Here is a 19,363-nt window from a genome sequence, read left to right as displayed (position 1 = left end):
CTCCTAGAAGCCCTCTTGCAGATTTCCTCTCGTTGGCCAGAACCCTGTCAGGTGCCTATGACTCCACCCATCCCTGGCAGAAAGACGGGGACAGCCAAGATCGGCTTAGCCTGAGACCAATCAGGACTCAGCCCTTGAGGCTGGAGGTGGTGTACCTCGGTGAAGTCCATGTCCACATGGAGAAAGGTGAATTCCTGAACAAAATTAAAGTCTTGTTAAAAAAGAGTAAAGATGGGGCGCCTGGGTGGCTCAGTCGTTAAGCATCTGCCTTCAGCTCAGGTCATGATCCCAGGGTCCTGGGATTGAGCCACATCAGACTCCCTGCTCTGTGGGAAACCTGCTTCTCCCTCTCCCTCTACCCCTCCTCCTGCTTGTGCGAGCTCTCTCTCTCTCTCTCTCTCACTGTGTCTCTCTGTCAAGTAAATAAACAAAATCTTTAAAAAAAAAGAAAGAGTAAAGAGTGAGAATGGTTGTTTGGCAGGTGATCAAGAGAGTTGGCGGCAAGAAATAATACAATGGCTTTTGTTTACTGAGTGCCTGTGGGCTTCAGCTCACCCTAGCAGGGGACGTGAGTTCCCATTTTACGGCAGACTGAAAGGGAGGCTCAGAGAGGAAGTCAGTGGAAAGGGCCACATGACTGACATATGGCAGATCCAGAACTAGAACTTTCCATCTCTGAGGACTGGGCCCTTACAGCTCCGCTAGCCACTTCCTCGTCATGGCTATTACTTCCCAGTTAGTATTTTTACCCTCACCGGGATTTCAGGGACCATCAGGTGCTCCCTGGTCCAGAGCAGAGAGGAGAGTCATTTCCTGTCCACGATGCTGGGAGAGCCCTGGCTCCTCCTCTCTCTGTGCCTCCACAGCCCACGGACAGGAGGGAGGCCAGGGGTCCTTGTGGAGAGAATCGTTTCTAAGTGAAGCAACAGGTGCGCCCATTCTGAGCTGGTCTTTTTACCATGGACACAGTCTCATGGAGTCTGGGGAGGTTCTGGGAAGAGGGGGTCTTGAAATCCCATGACCTACTCATTTCTTCGCATACTACACACACACAGAGAAGTTTCCCCTGAGCCTTCAGAGGCTACTCTGCACCCAGCCTCACTTTCCCAGGCACTTCCACGTGCAGCCTCTCCCACTGCCCTGCCTGTCTGCCCACTCCTGGCTTTACCAAGCTGTACCTCTCACCCGGCATGCCCTCCCCCCTGCATCCACGCCAGCCTGACCCCCTTAAGTCCACCCCCTCCAGAAAGCCCTTTCTTATGACGCCACCTACTCTAACATCTCCCCTTGCTGAATGCAAGGGCACTTGGTAGACAATGCCAGTGGGTCCCAAATCTGCAGCCTGTTAGCACCTAGGAAGGGTTAAGGGTAAAGTAAAATTTCCCCAATCTGTGTAATGGCCAGGATGAAAAAGCATGATTGTGTGTGATGAAAAGCATGAATTCTGGCATCGGGCGGCCTGGGTTCAAATTGTTCTAACAAATGCTGCTGTGCAACCCTGAGCACATTAATTGACCTCTCTGTGCTTCAATAACTTCCCCCTCCCCCACCCCCTTCCCGGTAAAACAGACACTAATAGTACTTAAACCCACAGGAGGGTTGTGAGGTTAAAAAAAAAAAAAAAAAAAGCACAGCACCTAGACTAAAATCAAGCAACCAGAGACATTCGATACCTAATAGGTACTTTGACTGATTGAATCAGACTCTCTGAACCCTGACCCCTGTGTTTTTCTGTCTTGTCCCAAATGGGTCTTTTGTGGCCAGCCAGCAAGGATTCAAGGTTGGCCATTAGTAAGTCGCCAGTCTGTCTTCTTAGAATCCCTATCCAGAAATGGTCATTGGCTCCCTTTTACCTCTAAGACCCTCTTCCTCAGCTGGACATCAGGTCCCTAACCTCTCTCTCATCTCTCCCCCCCTTGCCCTCCACTTGCATCCGTCCAGGTGGGAGCAGGAGTCCCCAGATGTGGCATGGAGGTTCAGCTGTGTCTTTGCCCACGCTGGGTCCTCTAACTGTGCCTTTCCTGTGATGGCATCAGCACCACCACTTCCCAGCAATGGCAAGGGTGGGGCTCGGGGCTGCTGAGGGCTGAGGCTCGGGGATGGAGCCTGGATTTGAGCTCGGAGCTCTGTGGCCCCAAGGCATGCCCTTAGCCATTAGCCATGATGCCTTCCTGGCACGGCTGCTCTGTGGAACCTCTTGCAGCCCCATGTGCAGAGAACAGTACCCCCCACCCCCACTCATAAAGACCCTGCTCCATTCCTGCCTTAGGGCTCAAGTGCTCCCAGCCACCCTGCACACAGCTTGTAGAGTTAAGCAGCAGGCACCCACACTGTGGACCCCAAACGCTTTTGCACCAGGAAGCCCATCTGCAACCTCTTCCTCCCTCCCCAGTACTCCGGGCTGGCAAAGCCGGCTCTCCCCGCCAGATGAGCTGCAATGCATACGCCCTGGCAACAAGCTCATCTTCCCCACTTGCCAATCAGACGTAGCTCTGTGAGAACTCCCTGCCCCGGGCCGCCGTGCACGGGCAGGGGTGTTCCAGCCATCAGCAAAGACACTTGCTAACACGGACACCTGTGCCACCGTCCTCAGGATGGTGGCAATAGCAGAGGAGGCGGGTGATTTCCCTGAGGTCCTCCGACGAAAATGGAATCAACTCTTGAACCCGTGGGATGCCTTTGTGCATGGGGAAGAGCAGGAGACCCCTGCAAAACCAGGGGACCCCGCATCTCAGACGGTGCTGGAGGGAGGGCTACAGGACGATCACGGGAAAAGCAGGAAGAAGGAAATGTTAGGGCTTTGTTCTTCGGCTGCTCCTGGGCACCGACGGAAGTCCCCAAGCATGGGGCCCGGACCTCAGCTCTCTGCTCTTCCTCCACTCGGCAACTCACTCCGAGCCAGGCGCCCCCAGGGCTTGGCGTGCCCGCGGATGTGCCCGCATGCAGGGCCTGCCTGCAGAGGGAGGTCAGAGAGAATGGCCTCGCTCATGAAATATTAACACTGTCCATTTGCTCGTATGTGATTGCACCTGCTGGGTGAGCAGTTCCCTCGGCAGCAAAACCATTGACAAGCTCTGAGCTCTCCCTTCCTGCCTCCAGTCCTGCCTTTATTGTAACCCCTGCACCCTCCCCCGCCCCAGGGCTCCGTGAGCCCCTGAGCTGCCCACCGGTACCCGCCCCTACCCCAGCTCTAGCTCAAGAGCCTCGTGTTTCTTATAGACCATGGCCAGGCAAGTTACAGAAGCGGGGTTCACATCCCAGCTTTGCCACCGACGAGCTGGGTGATCTGGAACGGGTTCTGGACACTTCTCCTGCTGGGGAAAGGCGAGGCTCTGCTGTGCTGACATGCGATCAGCGTACTAGGTTAATCCCAAGAGAGGCAATGCCTTTTCTCTTCCATCCCTTGTCCCTCACGCAACATGAAGGGTCACTGAGGACAAGGAGGGGGAGACAGAGGAACGGGGTGTCCTGGTGCATCCAGCTGGGATGGCATCATGGAGACCCAGTGGTCCAGTTCTGGGCCGATTCCTGTCTTCTGTGTCGCTCCTCCAAGTGGCCGTGACTCGGGCCACAGGGAGGGGTTCCGTGCCACTAAGAAGCCCAGACGCCGAGTTGAGTGATGCTTTGATATCACAGCGATTCTTATTTATGCAACAATGTGTGTGTTCAACGTGCTGCTAAGTCCTTAAGCTGCCCAGTACCAGCCATAAAAGCCTCCATATATCACCCTGAATTCCCTTCCTGGGTAGTTTAAAAGAATGAGAGGTGACTTAATGGCAGTGTTTAAGGGTTATTATATATAAGTTAACGGCCAGATGCTCTTCCGTGGCGGGCAAAGGGACGTGGCAGGGGCTCTAGCAGGAGCAGCGGAGACCCTCTTTGGAGTTCAGGGGGTTTCTTGCCTCTTCGCCCCGCCCTCATCCCAAAGGCAGCAGGTGGACCCTCTGGACTCCCGAGGTCTCTACCAGCCCTGGGAGACACTCTGGTCTGCGGTTCTGAGCTGCCGGCTCTCCTCCCAAGAATGTGATCTTTCAATGGAGAGCAGATGCTCCTATAATAGAAGTGATGGAGGTTTCGGCCAACCTGGCTCGGGAGAACAAGGGAATGTGGGAGAAGACCCAGCCCAGGGATCTGCAGCCAAACACAGTAATTTAGAGTGGCACCCGGACCCTATGGACGGTAAGGGTTTCCTGCCCAGCCAGCCCCTCCTGCCACAGGGAATGGAGAAAGCCAGGCTCTTCCTCTCCCCCAGGTCAGCAGGGGTGGGGGGGGGGGGCAGAGGGGAGGCCCAGCATGTGATACCCCATCAGGTCACGAGGGTGAAGATACAGGAGCCAGCTTCCAGGCAGACAGGAAGGGTCCCTTTCTCGTAAGAATGGAGCCACAAAGGACGCACCATAACTCCGCACTTGCTTAGCCAAATCCACCCTCTGTGGGAAAGGAGAGGGTTTGGCACGGCAGACAGTTATGGTTCAGGAGCACGAAACCCCGACCTAAGGATTCCCGTCCCTTCGATCACCCCCATCTGAGATCCTTTCCCCAACCAGCACCGGGGTGCAGGGAGAGAACACCGGCTGCCCTACCTGTTCCTTAATTTGACTTTCAGCAACGGGTGTCACTTTGGTGTCAAATTTCCTCCTAGGCACGACAGGGACTGATAACACCCAATCTGCGGGGTGCAAACAAGCATTACATGAGACGAAGAGCCATGCCTGGGGTCCCTCCCTTCTCCTCGTCTCGTTGGGCTTCCTCAACCCACTGTGGTCCCTTGGACCAATCCCCACTTTGATCATCGCTTGTTCCTGCTACGACACACTCTTCTCTGGTGCTCAGGGGTCCGTGCCAGGCTGTGTGAGCTCAGCCACTGCCGGGACGCCCAACCCACACGCAGAGCACTGATGCACAAGTTGGACATTTGCGTGCTTGGGGGGCCGCTCGCTCAGCATGCAAACTCCAAAAAGCAGTCATGTGCTTGGCTTGCTTCATGAGAAGGGGGAGTCCGGGTCTCCCACAGACTCCCCAACTCCCAGCCACTTCCCTTCGTTCCAGAGTGGAAAGAGACCCCGTCCCATGAGGGTGGTCTCTACCTTCCTGCTCCTGCCCTTGTGCATCAGGGGCCCTCCCCCTCGCACCTCCCTCCCACCTGCAGAAACCCTCCCCCACCCCAGGGACTCAGATCTGAGCCACTACACCCTTGCCTGCCTCCCTCCCCCATTTCAGCTTTGGAGAACAGTGGAGGCCTGGCCCATGTGTTCCAGCTGCCCCTCCAGACCAGGGGCCCCCAACCAAGAGTGGACATGTGGACACTCCCGGCCCCATGCTCTGTACATCTCGGATGCTTGGTAAACATGGGCTGTTCTTCATAGAGAAAATCACTGCAGCACATCGAGCCTCTGTTGTGGGCCAGACATGGAGCTCCACGTTTTACAGACATCATCTCATTTTATCCTCTGGGCAGCTCTGCCAGCGAGCTATTAACCGTATCATTTATAAGAAGTGAGATCCTGAGACTCTGAAAAAGTGACTCCCCCAAGGTCGTCCTGCTGCCTGTAAAGCATCAGGACTTCAGGCCAAGTCAAAGTGACCCCCAAACCTGCCACAACCTTCCCCGTGGACCAAGCTCACTCAGAGGGCAACCTAGGAGAACGAGGCAAAGAGAACACTCATTTTTCTCAATCAGTCCTGATTTCAGATACTCAAATTCAGACACTGAGGAGGCCTGACGATACAGTTAGAAAAATACACAAGATTAAAAAAAATAAATAAAAGGCAAACCAAGGAAAAATATGGAGGACTCTGCTATGGACTGAATTGTGTTGCCCCTGAAATTCATATTTGGGGAACCCTTCCCCCAGGGTCCCAGACTGTGGCTATATTTGGAGACAGGACCTTTAAGGACATGATTGAGTCCCAGTAGGGTCATGAGGGTGGGCCCTCATTCAACCTGACTGGTGTCCTTGTAAGAAAAGGAAATTGGGAAGCACAAGGGACACCAGTGATGTGTATGCACAGGGAAAAGACCCTGTGAAGACCCAGTGAGAAGGCAGCCATCTATAAGCCGAAGTCAGAGACTTCAGGAGTTAATTTAAAATGAGGACACCTTAATCTTGGACTTCTGAGCTCCAGAACCATGAGAAAATAGATTTCTGTTGAGTCCACCTCATCTGTGGTATTTTGTCATGACAGCCCAAGCAAACCAATACAGTCTCTTATGACAAACAGTATCCTTTATATATAAAGAGTTCCTAGAAATCAATAAGAAAAAGACCAGCAAACTTATTAAAAATGGGCAAAAAATGTGACGGGTATTCACAAGAAAAAAATTCCGATGGCTCATAAACCTATGAAAAGTTGCTTAACTTAACCCCTCCATAACCAATTCAAACTGCACCAGGATGCCATCTTTTAACAGATTTCAGCTGGATCCTGCCAAATCGCCATCTACAAGCTTGCATACTTTATACCCGATTATAAAGATCTGCTAACACCACTTTTGGTAAGACCGTGAGAGAACAGAGAAGGACTTTCCGGCATGGCTGGTGGGAGTATGAAGCATGCAAGCTTGTAGATGGCGATTTGGCAGGATCCAGCTGAAAAAACAAAGAAAGGGAAAGGGAGAATCGTCTTCACATCAGGGGACTCCACACTCTTCCCTTTCTTGGCTTCTTTTTCAGTAAAGCAATTTACCAAATCGGTAAGTAAACTGGATTTGATATAATTAAGGGCTATCACTGTACTTCCCTCTCCATATAAATGAATTTTCAGGAAACAGAAAACTTCCCCTGTTAGGTCCTGACCCAGGTTTGGGGTTCCAAAGTTAAGATCTCCCCACTTAATTGCAGGAAGCACCTCCCCCACTGCCCTCAGGAGATGAAGTGAAATAAGACCTTTGTGAATGCTTGGGTTCCTTCCCCTCTCTGCACTCCCCAAAGGGACAGTGGGGCTGCACCAATGGGGTTGCAGGGAAGGTGGCAACATGCAGCCTTCAACATCATCCCAAGCGGATGCAAAGTGCAGGCTTGTTTCACGAGCCTTACCTCCTATTGGGGAAACCAAGGCCAACGTGCCTGACCTGGACAGACTTGTCCAGAGCCACGGTTCCCATGAAAGGATCTCCTCCCCAGTGCCAAGCAAACAGGTTTCCAGACCCAGCTACCCTCCCACACTGCTGCACCTGCCTCAGCTCCTCCCCGGCCCTCCTCCTCATTCATTCCCCTTGAAACTCCTCCTCCAGACCTCCTCCCGCCCCTGCGGGCCATCAACACCAGCAACACATTAATAACCGCTGCTTTCACAGCATTTACCACCTGCTTGGCACTTTTCTCTTCTTTTCTCCTTTACATATTCATTTCTTTGCAACAACCCTACAAGGTTAGTAGTATTATGATCCTCATTTTACAGTTTAGGAAATAGCCTTGGGAAAGTAAAGCAGTCTTGGCCAAAGTCAACAGAACCAAGCTGAGAGCTCAGGCCTTCTGGCCCTGGATTGGGGCAGCACCCAGCCCCTGCTGTGATGCCCCCAGACCCCACAGAGACAGACCTCTTCAGTTCCCAAGTCACCCCAGAGTGACCGCAGTTGTCATCTAACCGTCACTTGTCCACTTCCTGCATGACCCCCTTCCACTGGCCTTCCAGTGACTACCCCGACCGGCCCCTCCTCTGGTGGGACACCAACCAGGTCTTCCCAAGCCCTGTCTTGGCTACCCCAAGTGCAAAGCCTCCTCTGGGATGTAGCCAACCTGTCTCAGGATCTCACTTTGTGCCATCGTTCCTCCCATCGTTATGATCTGTAGCGCCAGCACTGGTAGGTTTCGTATCCTTAGATTGGTAAAGTTTCTATCATACGGGGAAGGAAAAGATTATTTACTGAGCACCTACAACATATCGGGACTGATGTTATGCTTTATTATATATTAATAAATCCTATAAGATGGGTATGATGACTCTCTTCCGCAGCTGAGAAAATCAAGGCTCAGAGAGGTTAAGTGACATACCCAAGGTCACACAGCACTTAGAGGGGAAGCTGGGACTGAAACCCAGGCCTGCTTCACCTGCTTGGTCCTGAAGTGTCTGTGTCTTAGGTCCTATCACTGTGCCTCTGGCAGTGAATGCTTGATCAATATTTGGCCCCTTTTCGCAATGACAGGGCCTATTCCCACCACATTAGACAGCTGTGGCGGGAGTGGGGAGCACATCTGTCTGGCATCTGCTTTCCTTTTAAGCAAATGGTTTTTTTTTTCGAATGCCCGCTTCATGGCTTTTCCTATCCTTGAAAAACCCTGGCAGGCCTCTCCGCTAGGGGACTCCTGAAGGCTCAGCTTCGTTTGTTCTCCTGTCACTGGTGGGACATCTGGAACGAGTGTTTGCAGTGTGAGCAGCGGCCTTGGCGTCTGCCCGATAAGCCCCAGGAATGCAGGCTGTGATGGCTGGGTTGCACTTCTGGCAATCAAGTAGGTGTCCGCAGGCCCAGCAGAGAGAGCACGGGGCTGGAGTCGGCGGGCCTCGGCGGGCACCCCAGCTCTGTGATCTCAGATGCGATGTCTATTTCCTCATCTGTGGCACGGGGCTGAAGGCAGTGCCCACGGGATGGCTCGCTGCACACAGAAGGTGGGCAGTGAACGCTGGTTATTTCTCCCTCTTGGGCTGGGCAGGGGGCCGAGGATTGTGGGTGGAGAAAGGAGACCAGCGGCAGGAGCAGAACCAGAGCCCAAGGCTTTGTGCCCATGATCCCTTCCTGGGGTCCACCTGGGTGCAGGGAGCGCAGGAGGTCATGGTCACCTCCCAGCTGGCCAGCTAGATCAGCTGCCTGGAATGGCCACCTGACCTCTCTCTCTCTCTCTCTCTCTCTGCTGTGCGAGATCTCAGAACAACACCTATCATTTGTTGATCACATACTATGTCCTAAGTGTTTAAAGACTTCATGTCATTTATTCTTTCAATACACCCTGTAAAGTAGATTTAGCCCATTTTACAGATGGGTCTATTGAGGCTCAAAAAGACTACAGAGCTGGTTAAGTCTCATAGCTAGGCTCAAACTCCAGCGTGTTCTTCCAAGGAGACGGCTGCTTGTCTTACACGGAACCTAGGCTGCAACTTTTCTACTTGTTGATAACACGTCTGAAGCCAGTTAAGAGGAATTCCCGCTAAGAGCTTTCTTCTCCCCCAAGCCCTGCCCTTCTCACATCTCCCACCCGGTCCATCCTGGAGGACCTGTAAGTGCTTCTGAACTTGTATTCTGGAGACCTGGAATCATGTCAGGATTCAGCTGCTCAAAGGGGAGGGAAGGGAGAGAGGAGGCAGAGGGAACCCACAAAGATGCCACAACACAGTGTTTCACCAGCTCCCTGTTTAGAGTCTTCCATGGCTCCCTAGTGCCTGCCTTCCCCCAATTCCAAAGGGCACCCTGCCTTGGAGCACCTTCAGCAGAGAGATGCAGCCTCAACCTGGACCCACTTGCTGACCAGTCTTTCATTGGACAAATTTGCCTTGGGCAAGCAGAGGGTCCCAGAGCCACGCCGGACACCGGGCAGCTGGGTGAACAAATAGAGTGGCCTGTACCCCGTGGAGCTCACAGTTGGCCAGGGGTGGCGCCTGCTAAATGTTCAGTGATAGCTCTGTGTGACAGATGCTACGATGCGGGTGGCAGGGGACAGACAGAGACGCCATCCAACCCAAGAGTTCTACAAGAAACCCAGGGTAGGGACCCTCAACCAGGTCCCAGCACCACCACCCCCACACCCCAATGCGCCCAAATATCCCACATTTCTCTCTCTTCCAGACCCCCCCTCGGCTGCTCTCTCCAAGTCTCCTGATCTGTGTGTCCTCGGGATCCCCACTTTTCTGAGACATCTCTTCTAACCACACACACCTGCAGATTTCCCGCTGTCCCTCATCCGTATGCTTTAGCACTTAGCCGAGGCTCGGAGAGGGGAGATGACTTGCCCACGGTCTCCCCGTAAGTAAGTGTACAGTCTGAGCTCAAGCCCCAGGGCCCTGCAAAAGGCAGAGAGAGATAGAGAGAGGGAGAGATCACAAGCTTCCGCAAAAATTCCAAAGGCAAAGACAGAGGGATGACCCCTGAGCAAGGACAGGCAGGAAGGCTCCCAGAGGCACCGGCTGGCCGCGCCACCCTACCATGGGGCGACAGACCCCCGGGCCCGGGTGGGTGGGCAGTACCAGCTCAGACAGCCCATCAGACGGCTATTAGCAAGCCGTCCATCCAATTAGGAGCCCATAATTAAAATTCATCTTCATTCCTACTGCACAGTATTAAACCACAAACACTTCATTATATGCCTCTTACCTCGCTGATCTGCATAAACGGGGAGAAACACTTAACCACTGGCAACACTAATTAATGTCGGGGGTGCTCTGTGGCTTTGGTGGCCTGCTGGCAGCCTCTGCTCGGGCCAAGGGAGAGTCATGGGCGGGACACAGGTGGGGTTGGGGGTGCCACAGGCAGGGGGTCCTGGAGTTGGGGTAGAGTGGGTAAGACATCACGGGCGGGGACACTGAGGGACTTCTGACTTCCCTCTGCACTTGGGAGCGCTGGGGCAGGTGGAGGAGGCACCGTGCTTGGCCCGAGGAAAATCCCAGTCCGATGGGGAAAGAAAGACCCCACACTAGGATCTTCTTGGTTTGGCGGGGAAGACAAGGTCCTAACTTTGGAGCCTCCCAGGCAGGTGGGACCTGCACAGTCTCTGCCCCAGGAAGCTCGCGGTCTAGTTCCCCCCTGAGCAAAGGCCTACTCTCTGGTGGAGACCCAGCCCTCCGCCTAGGGGGCCCGGAGTCAGAGAGGGGAAACAGCTCTACCCCTGGAAGACTCGCCCATTAAGAGGCAATGTTGGGGGAGGCAAACGGAATACGGGGCCCCAGCAAAGGTACTTATCCTCTCTTAACCGCGCTTTGCTCATCTGTAAAATAGGCACTTAGATTCCCATTAGTGGCCGCAGCCGGGGAGAAAGCAGGGCCCGCCAGGCTCACCGGTGTCACTGAAGATGAGTGTGTAGCAGGCCTGGCCAAGAGGGGCAGGAAGCCAAGGCACACACAGGGAGGGGAAGGGGCCAGGGAGGCCTCACGGATCCCCTGCCTGGGGAGTGTCCAGTTTGGGGGCCCACACCGGAAGGACTTTGGGAACCAGAACTTGCCTGAGCTCACCATGCAGTGCGGGGCACCATGACCGGGGTCCTGCCCCGTCCAAGCCAGCAGACAGACAGGGAGACCGTGCTGGAGCTCTTAAGGCCAGGAGAGCACCCTCCGCGCCCCAGAACGTCCTGAGAGGGGGAGCAGAGAAGGCGGGAAGGCCGAGGGGTTCTGGTTTGGGAGCTCACAGCGCGTTGCCAGACAAGTCTTTCTGATTGCGAATGTCATTTCCAGGAGCCCCTGACTCCAAGACCTCAGTCCTCCCCAACCCCTCCGGGCCGCACACTCACGGCTCCTCACCTCACTGTGGCCTCCCGGCCAAGCTATGCTTCCCTGGCCACGCAGACTCAGAGAGGAAAACCAGGCCGTTGGCTGGGAGGGGGGACTACGATTGCGTGGGGTCTTCCTCCACGCTTCTTATGAGCCCCAGATTCTCAACGTTTACATTATATTAATCAGAGAAAGACCCAGAATGCTGCAGACCTCCCTCAGCATCCTCATTATAGGGGAACCCCGGGGCGGTGAGGGGAGTGGCCGGTGGCTTTGCTCTTGCCTTTCCCCAAGGAGCAGCCCCTGGGCTTGAAGCCAAGTGGGCCTGGACTTAAATCCCAGCTCTGCCTCCCATGGGCTGTGCATCCTTAACCAAGTCACTCACACTCTCTGAATTGGTTTCCTTACTTGCAGAGGAGAGAGGAGGACCTGCCCTTGAAAAGGCACAAGGTAGGATCATGCGGGAGCAGCGCTTCGCCGGCAGCGAGCGTCCAGACCATACCGGGCCTCCTCCAACCCTGGCTGCTGCCTCGCAAAGGTCGATGAGAAAGAAATGACCTTTCTTCCCACCCAGGCAGAATGGTCCCCGGGGATGCCCAAGGCCAGGCAGAGTCCCGCTCCTCCCGACAGGGCGGCAGCTGGCCTGCTGTGTCCAGAGGGGCCCGCCAGCAGCCCCGGCCCACTTACCCGGATTAGTTCCCAGCTGGGTAACTATTTACACAGGCTGCCAGGCCGGTGGTACATCATAATTATATATTATATGTATTAATACTTCACCTTTCGCCAGCACTGCATCTGGGCCCGTCAAAACATGAACCAACATTAATCAATTAAGCTTCCAGCCTCCCTGACCGACTGTAGTTATTAGCTTCCCCTTTCCTCCCCGAGGGGGTGGGGGAGCAGGGCTCCCCCAAGGTTACAGCCCTGCACAGGCTGGCCCTCCTCCACTGCCCCTGCCCCATGTGGGGCGGCATCACGTGGGCTCACCATCCACCCCCAGGCTTGATCTCAGGGGTGCTGTGATGTCCCTGGACCCTGGTTTTTTGCAAGGAGCTAAGTCCTTCCATGAGGTGCCCCAGCTCTTGCGAAACCCTGGGCCCCACAAGCCCTGTGCCCTCCCCCTCTGGGGGCTCAGCAGCATTGCCCTTGAAGTGCGTGGCCAAGCCGGCTCCAGTAGCCGCCCGCCCCCCCTGCCCTGGGCTATAGCTACTTCGGGATGAGTCCTTAATACCTACCCAGCTCACTGTACACAGATGCCAGATTCTGATTCCCATGGCAACCCTAGAGAGCACATTGGTATTGTTATTTCCATTTCGCAGACGAAGGAGCAGAGGGAGGCCTTGAAAGGCTAATGGCCCGTCCAAGGTCACAGGGCCCCAGTGTGGCAGAGTCGGGACTGAAACTCGGGTCACTCCTGGGGCAACTCCCAGGCATGGGTGAGGGTGTCTCTGTGCTGCACACAGTGCTAAGCACTGGGGTAAAGGGTCAGCTCTGTTGTCCGGGGGTCACAGTGGGGGGGCAGGCAAGAGCACAGATGACAAAGGTAAGAAATGAAATCCAGGCACATACAAAGTGCCGTGGGACCAGAGAGCAGAGGGTAGGGGAGCAAGGAGGCAGAGCAGTGGCTTCTGGGCTAGAACTTGGAGGACATAAGGAGGGGTTAGGGAGGGATGCTTTCTAGCCAGGAACAACACGAGCTAAGCCATTTAGGCCCAGAGAAAATGCGGTTGCCTGTGTAGCCCAAGTTCATCTTCTTCCTCCCCTGTCCTCTCTTCTCTCCCTCCTCTCCTGACCCATCGTTCCTCTCTCCCCTATTTTCTCTTCCATAGAAGAGGAACTCTAGAGACCCCTGAGGCTGGCTAGAATCTGCAAAGATCCCGGAGGACTGCCTGGAGAAGGAGTGAATCTAGCAGTCCTGATCTCGTGGCGCTCTCAGCCTCAGTGGGGACCGGCAAGGGGGCATGAGTGAGATCCCCAGGTGCCCAGCCCCTGTCACCCCCAACCCCTCACGGCTGGCTGGCTCTCCCCGGGGACAGCGTCCCTCTCTCTGCTCTGACTTCGGCATCCCTAAAAGGGAAGCATTCTCAGCACTACCTGCGTCACAGTCAGGAATGCGTGTGTGCTCTCTCAGGGCAGGACCCAGCACAGAGTCAGGGAGGCGACAGGGCCGACCCCGGTCCAGGCACTAAGGCCAGGAAGAGAAGCCTCAATGGCCACTTGCGGCTCTCCCAATGCTTCCCTCCATTGCCGAGTAGAATCTGAGGCAGCTGAGGGCATGCGGCTTTAAACGGGAAGGTTTCTGTATGGGAGGAGGAAGGTTTAAGCAAAAGCTGGGGCTGCCAGGCTTGAGGGGGCAATGTTGTGCTCAGAGAAGAGAGAAGAGTAGAAGGTCAGATGCCATCAGAGTCCCCTGGAAGGAGAGTCCAGGCAGGAGGCAAATGCAGACAGTCTCAGGCAGGAGATACAAATGGGAGAATCAGTCTGTGTAGAGGCATTAGGGAGTGGTGGGGACTGCGGTGAAATGGGGAATGTGTGCTCTGCCTCAAGGTATGAATATAACTAACACAGATTGCGGGTGGGGACAGTGGGTGGAAGGTACTGGACCTGGGAACTGACGCCACACCTGTAGCTAACTCAGCACACTGCCGTGGCAGGCCCTGCCCTGCTCTGGGCCTCTACTTGCCCATCTGCTCAATGAACATGCAGACCTGGTGCTATATGGGGGCTCCGGACCCCTCAGCAGTTGATGAGAGAGGATAAAGCCCTGGCTCTCCGGGCAAACGGTGGTGGGTCCGGCAGACGCCATGTGAGGTGACGGGAGCCAGAACTCGAGCCCCAGCCCCCCTTCCAATGGTCACCACCCCCTCGCCATCCCTGCTTCACCACCTTCTGACCTTCCACGACTGCCTTATCTGCAAAAGGAGGACCAGACACAAGGCGATGGGGTTTAAAGAAGACCCATTTGGCACCTGACTCAGAAGAAGCCCTCCCCCATCCCGCCCGCCTCGTGGGCCCCGTGCGTGACTGCAGCCATCTTCTTGGTAGCCAAACCCTGCTCTTTCCTCCCTGAGATGAGCCCGGTCACCAGGGCTTGTCTGAGCGAGGAGAGTGTCCAGCTCCAGGCGGGGGACTGGGCTGGGGTGGCTGGTGCCCCACAGAGCCCACCCCATCCCTCCGACCAGGCCCCCTCTGCATGCCGTGGGCGCAAACCTTCTGAGGTCCAGTACAGCTATCCACAGTGGTGCAGGGATGGCCAGTTTGAGGGAACAAAACCATTACAACGGCGACATGGTCTGTGCCCAGGCCAGAGCAGCACCCCGGGGTGGTCCCCATATCTCTCCCGGCTGCCTCTCCAAACCAGCAGGAGACAGGACGAACATATGTCCACATGCCCCTTTCCCTGTGGTGCCACAAAGCCCACCGCCCCCACTGGGAGGGCCCCTGTGCCCTCAGGGGCTCTCATACAGGACCGCCCCCAGAGCCGGCAGCGCATGCCCATCCTGCATAGCCCGTGTGGCAGGGGCTGTGCCAGGTTCTTGCACTGAAGGATCTCTGTAGTTCTTCCCTTTGCCCTGTAGGGCAGCTCTTCAGGTCCCTAGTCCACAGCACTGAGGCTCAGAGAGGCCAAGGGGGCTGTGCAGGTGCGCACAGCTCCTACCCCGTGAGTCACAGGGACCCAGCCACAGCAAGGTGCCTCCCAGAGGGCTACCACCCAAGAGCCTTGGGAGCTGTCCATGGTAGGCTGTGAGGGGAAGCCTCAGGAGCAGGGCAGGACCCTCATGTCCCCTACGTGCCAGAGGCCAAAATACAAGGCGATGGAAGCCAGGTCCGAAATCTCCATTACGAGGAATAGCGATGCTGGCCGGCAATGCTGTCTGCCGGGCCCCTGCCTATCTGCCGGGCTCCTTCCAGCCAGACGGCACTCAGACCTCTCTTCCACCCTGCAAGGGTACGGAGGCTGGCCTTGCTCACCAAAGCTGGAAATGACTCAGAGAGGCCAAGCAGCTCACTCGAGCTCCCACATCACCAGAAAGGCCACACTGGACCGTGAGCTCGAGACCACCTGGAACCGAGTCTGTGGGATCTGCTTTCTCCATGCCCTCCGCTCAAGCATCACGTCTGCAGCGGGGCTGCTCTGACCCCACCTGGAGCCTCTGAATTTTTACTCCCCCCACCCACCTCCCCGCCGATGCAACGTCTGTCTGCCCCACCAGAGTTTGGCTCTGGGAGAGCAGGCACATGGCAGGGGAAGACACGGCTGGTCCTCAAACCGAATCTGTGGGGCAACGGAGTAAATTCATTCATTCATTCACTCACTCATTCATTCATTCATTCAACAAGCATGTCCTGAGCACCTGTCATGTGCCAGGGCCAGTCCTGGGCACCGAGGAGATGGTAGGGTACAAAGAAGGATCCCTGCCCCCCCCCCACCGACCCTACATCCTCGTGGGGAAGACAGGTAACAGAAAAGAGAGCGGAGACACGAGTGGTCAACGTCACATAGAAACAAGAATGATAAAGCGGGTCACACGGATGGACAGAGACGGGGCGGGTGACCACACATCCCGGGGTGGCTGGGCCAATCTGGTGCAGTCCCATGTCCCGTGGGGAACCATTATCAGTCCTTTTACCCCTAAAATTATCCCATTTCAATAACAAATTCAGTGGCCACCCTTGTGATAGGAAACACTATTAGGCTATCCTTGATTAGGTCGTGGGGCAAAAACTGTTGGTTTCACCAATATCCAGACAGACGTATTTCCCCACTGCCCTGAAGTTAAGAAGAGCCCATGACTCAGTTACGGTCACTGGAAGGAGGTCCTATGTCACCTGTCACATCCAGGCCTGGCCCCAGACATCCCGTGAAGCGCTCTGCCACTCACACGTGTAAGTTACCGGTCAGCAAATATTCACTCCCCTCCCCGGCCTGGCGTGAAGTCACTTCCCCTCCCCGTGGACATGGGGTTTGGCCATATGACCTGTTTCGACCACTGGGAAGTGGCGGTAAGTGATGCTGGCGGCTCTGGACCTGGGCCCCTGAAAGACCAGTTGAGACCCTTTCTGTATTCTTCTTTCTTCTCACTCTGCAGCAGGTGGGGGGCCCCAGGTGGCCTGGGGGTGGTGACAGAGACACACGATGGAGGAGTCTGGGACCCCTGAACCACTGTGGCGAGGTGAGTCACCCAGGGGAACCTCCGAGTAAATGTAGGCATAAATATTCTTTGACTTTGCCCAAGCAAGAAATACACTTTCATCAAGTTAGGTCATAGAGAGTTTGGAGTTATTTATTACAGCAGCTTGCGTTAATTAACCTGACAATGACAAGCCATCAGTGAAGGGCTCTCAGAGGACAGAACATGTGAACAGAGATCTCAGGGAAATGAAAAAATTGCACAGCGCAGGCAAAGGCCCCCAGAAGTCCCAGTGACCCAGGGCGCTGAGTCTCATCCCTCCCCACCCTGGTCCTATTGCTCGGGTCACCTACCCTGCCCGAACCTTGGCCTTCTCTGGTGTAAACTGGAATGGGCACTGCCCCAGTTTTGTCCCCGGAAGGCACGAGGTGGGGAGGCTGATGTGGTAGTAGGAACCAGGAGCCTTTGAAGGCAGGTCTCTCCTGCCTCAGCCGACACACTCTCCATTTTGAACCGTCCAGAATGCACTGGCATTGTAACCCTACTTGGCAGGATCATGTCAAGGTGGCACTTGTTCCAGGGAACGTGTGGGGGGCCTGGATGGGGTAACTAGATTACCTGGCAGATACTGCTCTGAATTCAGGGATTTCAGCCCCTCCCCATCTCCGGCCCCCAGGAAAGTGCTAAGAAATCAATTTAGAGCCCAGGGAGGGTCCAGGGAGGAGGGAAGGCCCAATTATTTGTGGACGGCCTGGTCCCCAACTAAGTACTTAGGCACCTGTCCCCCCACCCAGCCCCACAAGCAACTCTTCAAGGAGGCCAGCATTCCTGTCCCTGGCCGCAAGGCCTCCAGCAGCACCTGGGGCTAAAACAGCGTCCTGCAACAGGTGTCTCCAGGTGTCTCCAGTCCCCCTGGGCACAGGGATTGGTGCCCCGCCGAAACCCGGCTTTAAGCCGCCATAAGTATCTTGAGATTCCCCTCCGACCCAGGACCACTATCTCTAATCTTCCCCACCGCCTCTAAGGTAGTTATTATACCCATTTTCCAGAGGAAAAAACTGAGCCTTCAAGAGACCCACATTCAGATTGAGTGGCAACAGCAGGTTCTACCCCAGATCAACCCTGTTCCAGAGCCTACATTCTTGCTACTGAGTACACGAACATGTGAATTGCTATGAACATTGTAATGCCCGTTTTACAGATCGGGAACAGAAGCGGGGAGTGACTTACCCAAGGTCACACAGCTGGATGACGGAGCCAGGGTGGGGAGATGGGTTCGCCAGGGTCCTACTTGGCAGAACCCTTAGAAAGAGACCTGTGATTTGCATGATCTGCCCACATCATCACAGCAGGGGGCAGGGGTGGCGGCGGGGGCAGGGGCTGGCCTCCACCGAGAGCCCACAGTGCGTGGACCAGTTATGTAGCTGAGTGATGCTGGGGAAGCAGGTCCATCTCTGGGCATCCAGCCAGGATGGGGGAGGCAGGATATATCACCCCTTATTATTAGCTCCATGATTCGCAAGCATTCACGGTATTGACACTAATGATTAGCACAGCAATAAGACTGAGCCTCTGGACGGTGCCAGAACACCCACCCCCTCCCTCTGTGCATGCCATCCCCACCTTGCAAGGCCCGCTCAAGTCTGTCCCTCCCCCTGAGACTTTAGGGACTTTCCCAGCCCCAGTGGTCTCCCCCAAACACCATACGCTCCCCGCTGTGGCCACACGCCTCCCCCACAGGCTTGCTAGTCCTGTCTCTCAGCACTGACCAGCAGGGGCTGTGACCGGCGGGGATTGGGGACAGAGGCCAGGCTCACGGATGCACATGCACCTGGCCTGGTGGTTCAGGGGAGGTGAGCTGCAGGGGTCCTTCCAAGAACATGGAGCCCTGAACCCTCTCCATGCGCTCAGCCCACCATGGGTCCCGCGATGGTGAGCTTGTCTTGTTGACACTGTCAGAGGTCACGGACACTTAGTTCAAGTACTGGGTTTATGCTCCTGCTTTTTTTAATGGGTATAAAACACTAACTTGTTTGCGCGGGGGTAGACTGGGGACTTTGTACTTGACAAGAAACCACCTCATTCGCTCAAAGATAAAACATTCATTTTCTAAATTATACAGGCTTGTTTTTTCCACTTTTTCTTTTATTTCCCCACTTCTTCTAAGCAATGCAATAAGCTGTAATAGGAGGCCTCTCACTCACTGTGGCCTGCACTCCTTCCCATGTCACACCTCTACCGTGTGCCTTCTCTGTGCCAGACCGACCTTGTGCCAGGCACCGGGGCTGCAGAGGGGAACACAAAGGACCTGGCCTCCTTGTCCTGGTGCAGCTTACACTCTGGGGTGTGGCCAGAGCCTGGATTCTAGAGCTAGAAGGCCTGGGTGCAAATCCCACATTGACCACCAACCAGCTGTGTGGCCTTGGGCAAATTACTTAACCTCTCTGGGCTTCCGTGTCCTCATCTGTAAAAGGGATATAATAATAGTACCTCTCTCGCGGAGTTGTGAATTTAAAGGAGTCACGCGTATAAATTCCTAGAACAGTCTCAGCCTGTAGGAGGGAGAAAATCTTCAAAAGGAATAAATTCTAGCGGGGCATCACATGAAGCGCCAACTGACACGTGACTGGGTAAAAATATGAATGATAGCAAAGAATGCCCTAAAGCATGGCTCAGATGTGTTCACAGAGGTTGAAAGTGGGAGAGAGAGAGAGAGACAGCATTTGGATGGGGGTGGCCGGGGAGGGCATTTCCTAGGCCTTTTCATTGACGTTGCAGAAAGGGAAGGCGGCAGCTGTGGGAAGATCCTGCCTGCTAAG

At 55.1% G+C, this 19,363-nt stretch overlaps 1 protein-coding gene across 1 annotated transcript in view; it reads right to left on the bottom strand.

The window, feature by feature from the left end:
* IGSF21 (immunoglobin superfamily member 21) overlaps nucleotides 1–19,363 on the bottom strand; it is a 233,973-nt gene that overhangs the window by 181,436 nt on the left and 33,174 nt on the right. The window lies entirely within an intron of this gene.

Source organism: Mustela putorius, unplaced genomic scaffold, assembly GCF_011764305.1.
Source record: "Mustela putorius furo isolate JIRA1106 unplaced genomic scaffold, ASM1176430v1.1 tig00003853_pilon_pilon_pilon, whole genome shotgun sequence".
NCBI lineage: Eukaryota > Metazoa > Chordata > Mammalia > Carnivora > Mustelidae > Mustela > Mustela putorius.
Note: the sequence above shows the minus strand (reverse complement) of the source record. Positions and strands in the feature narration are given on the sequence as shown.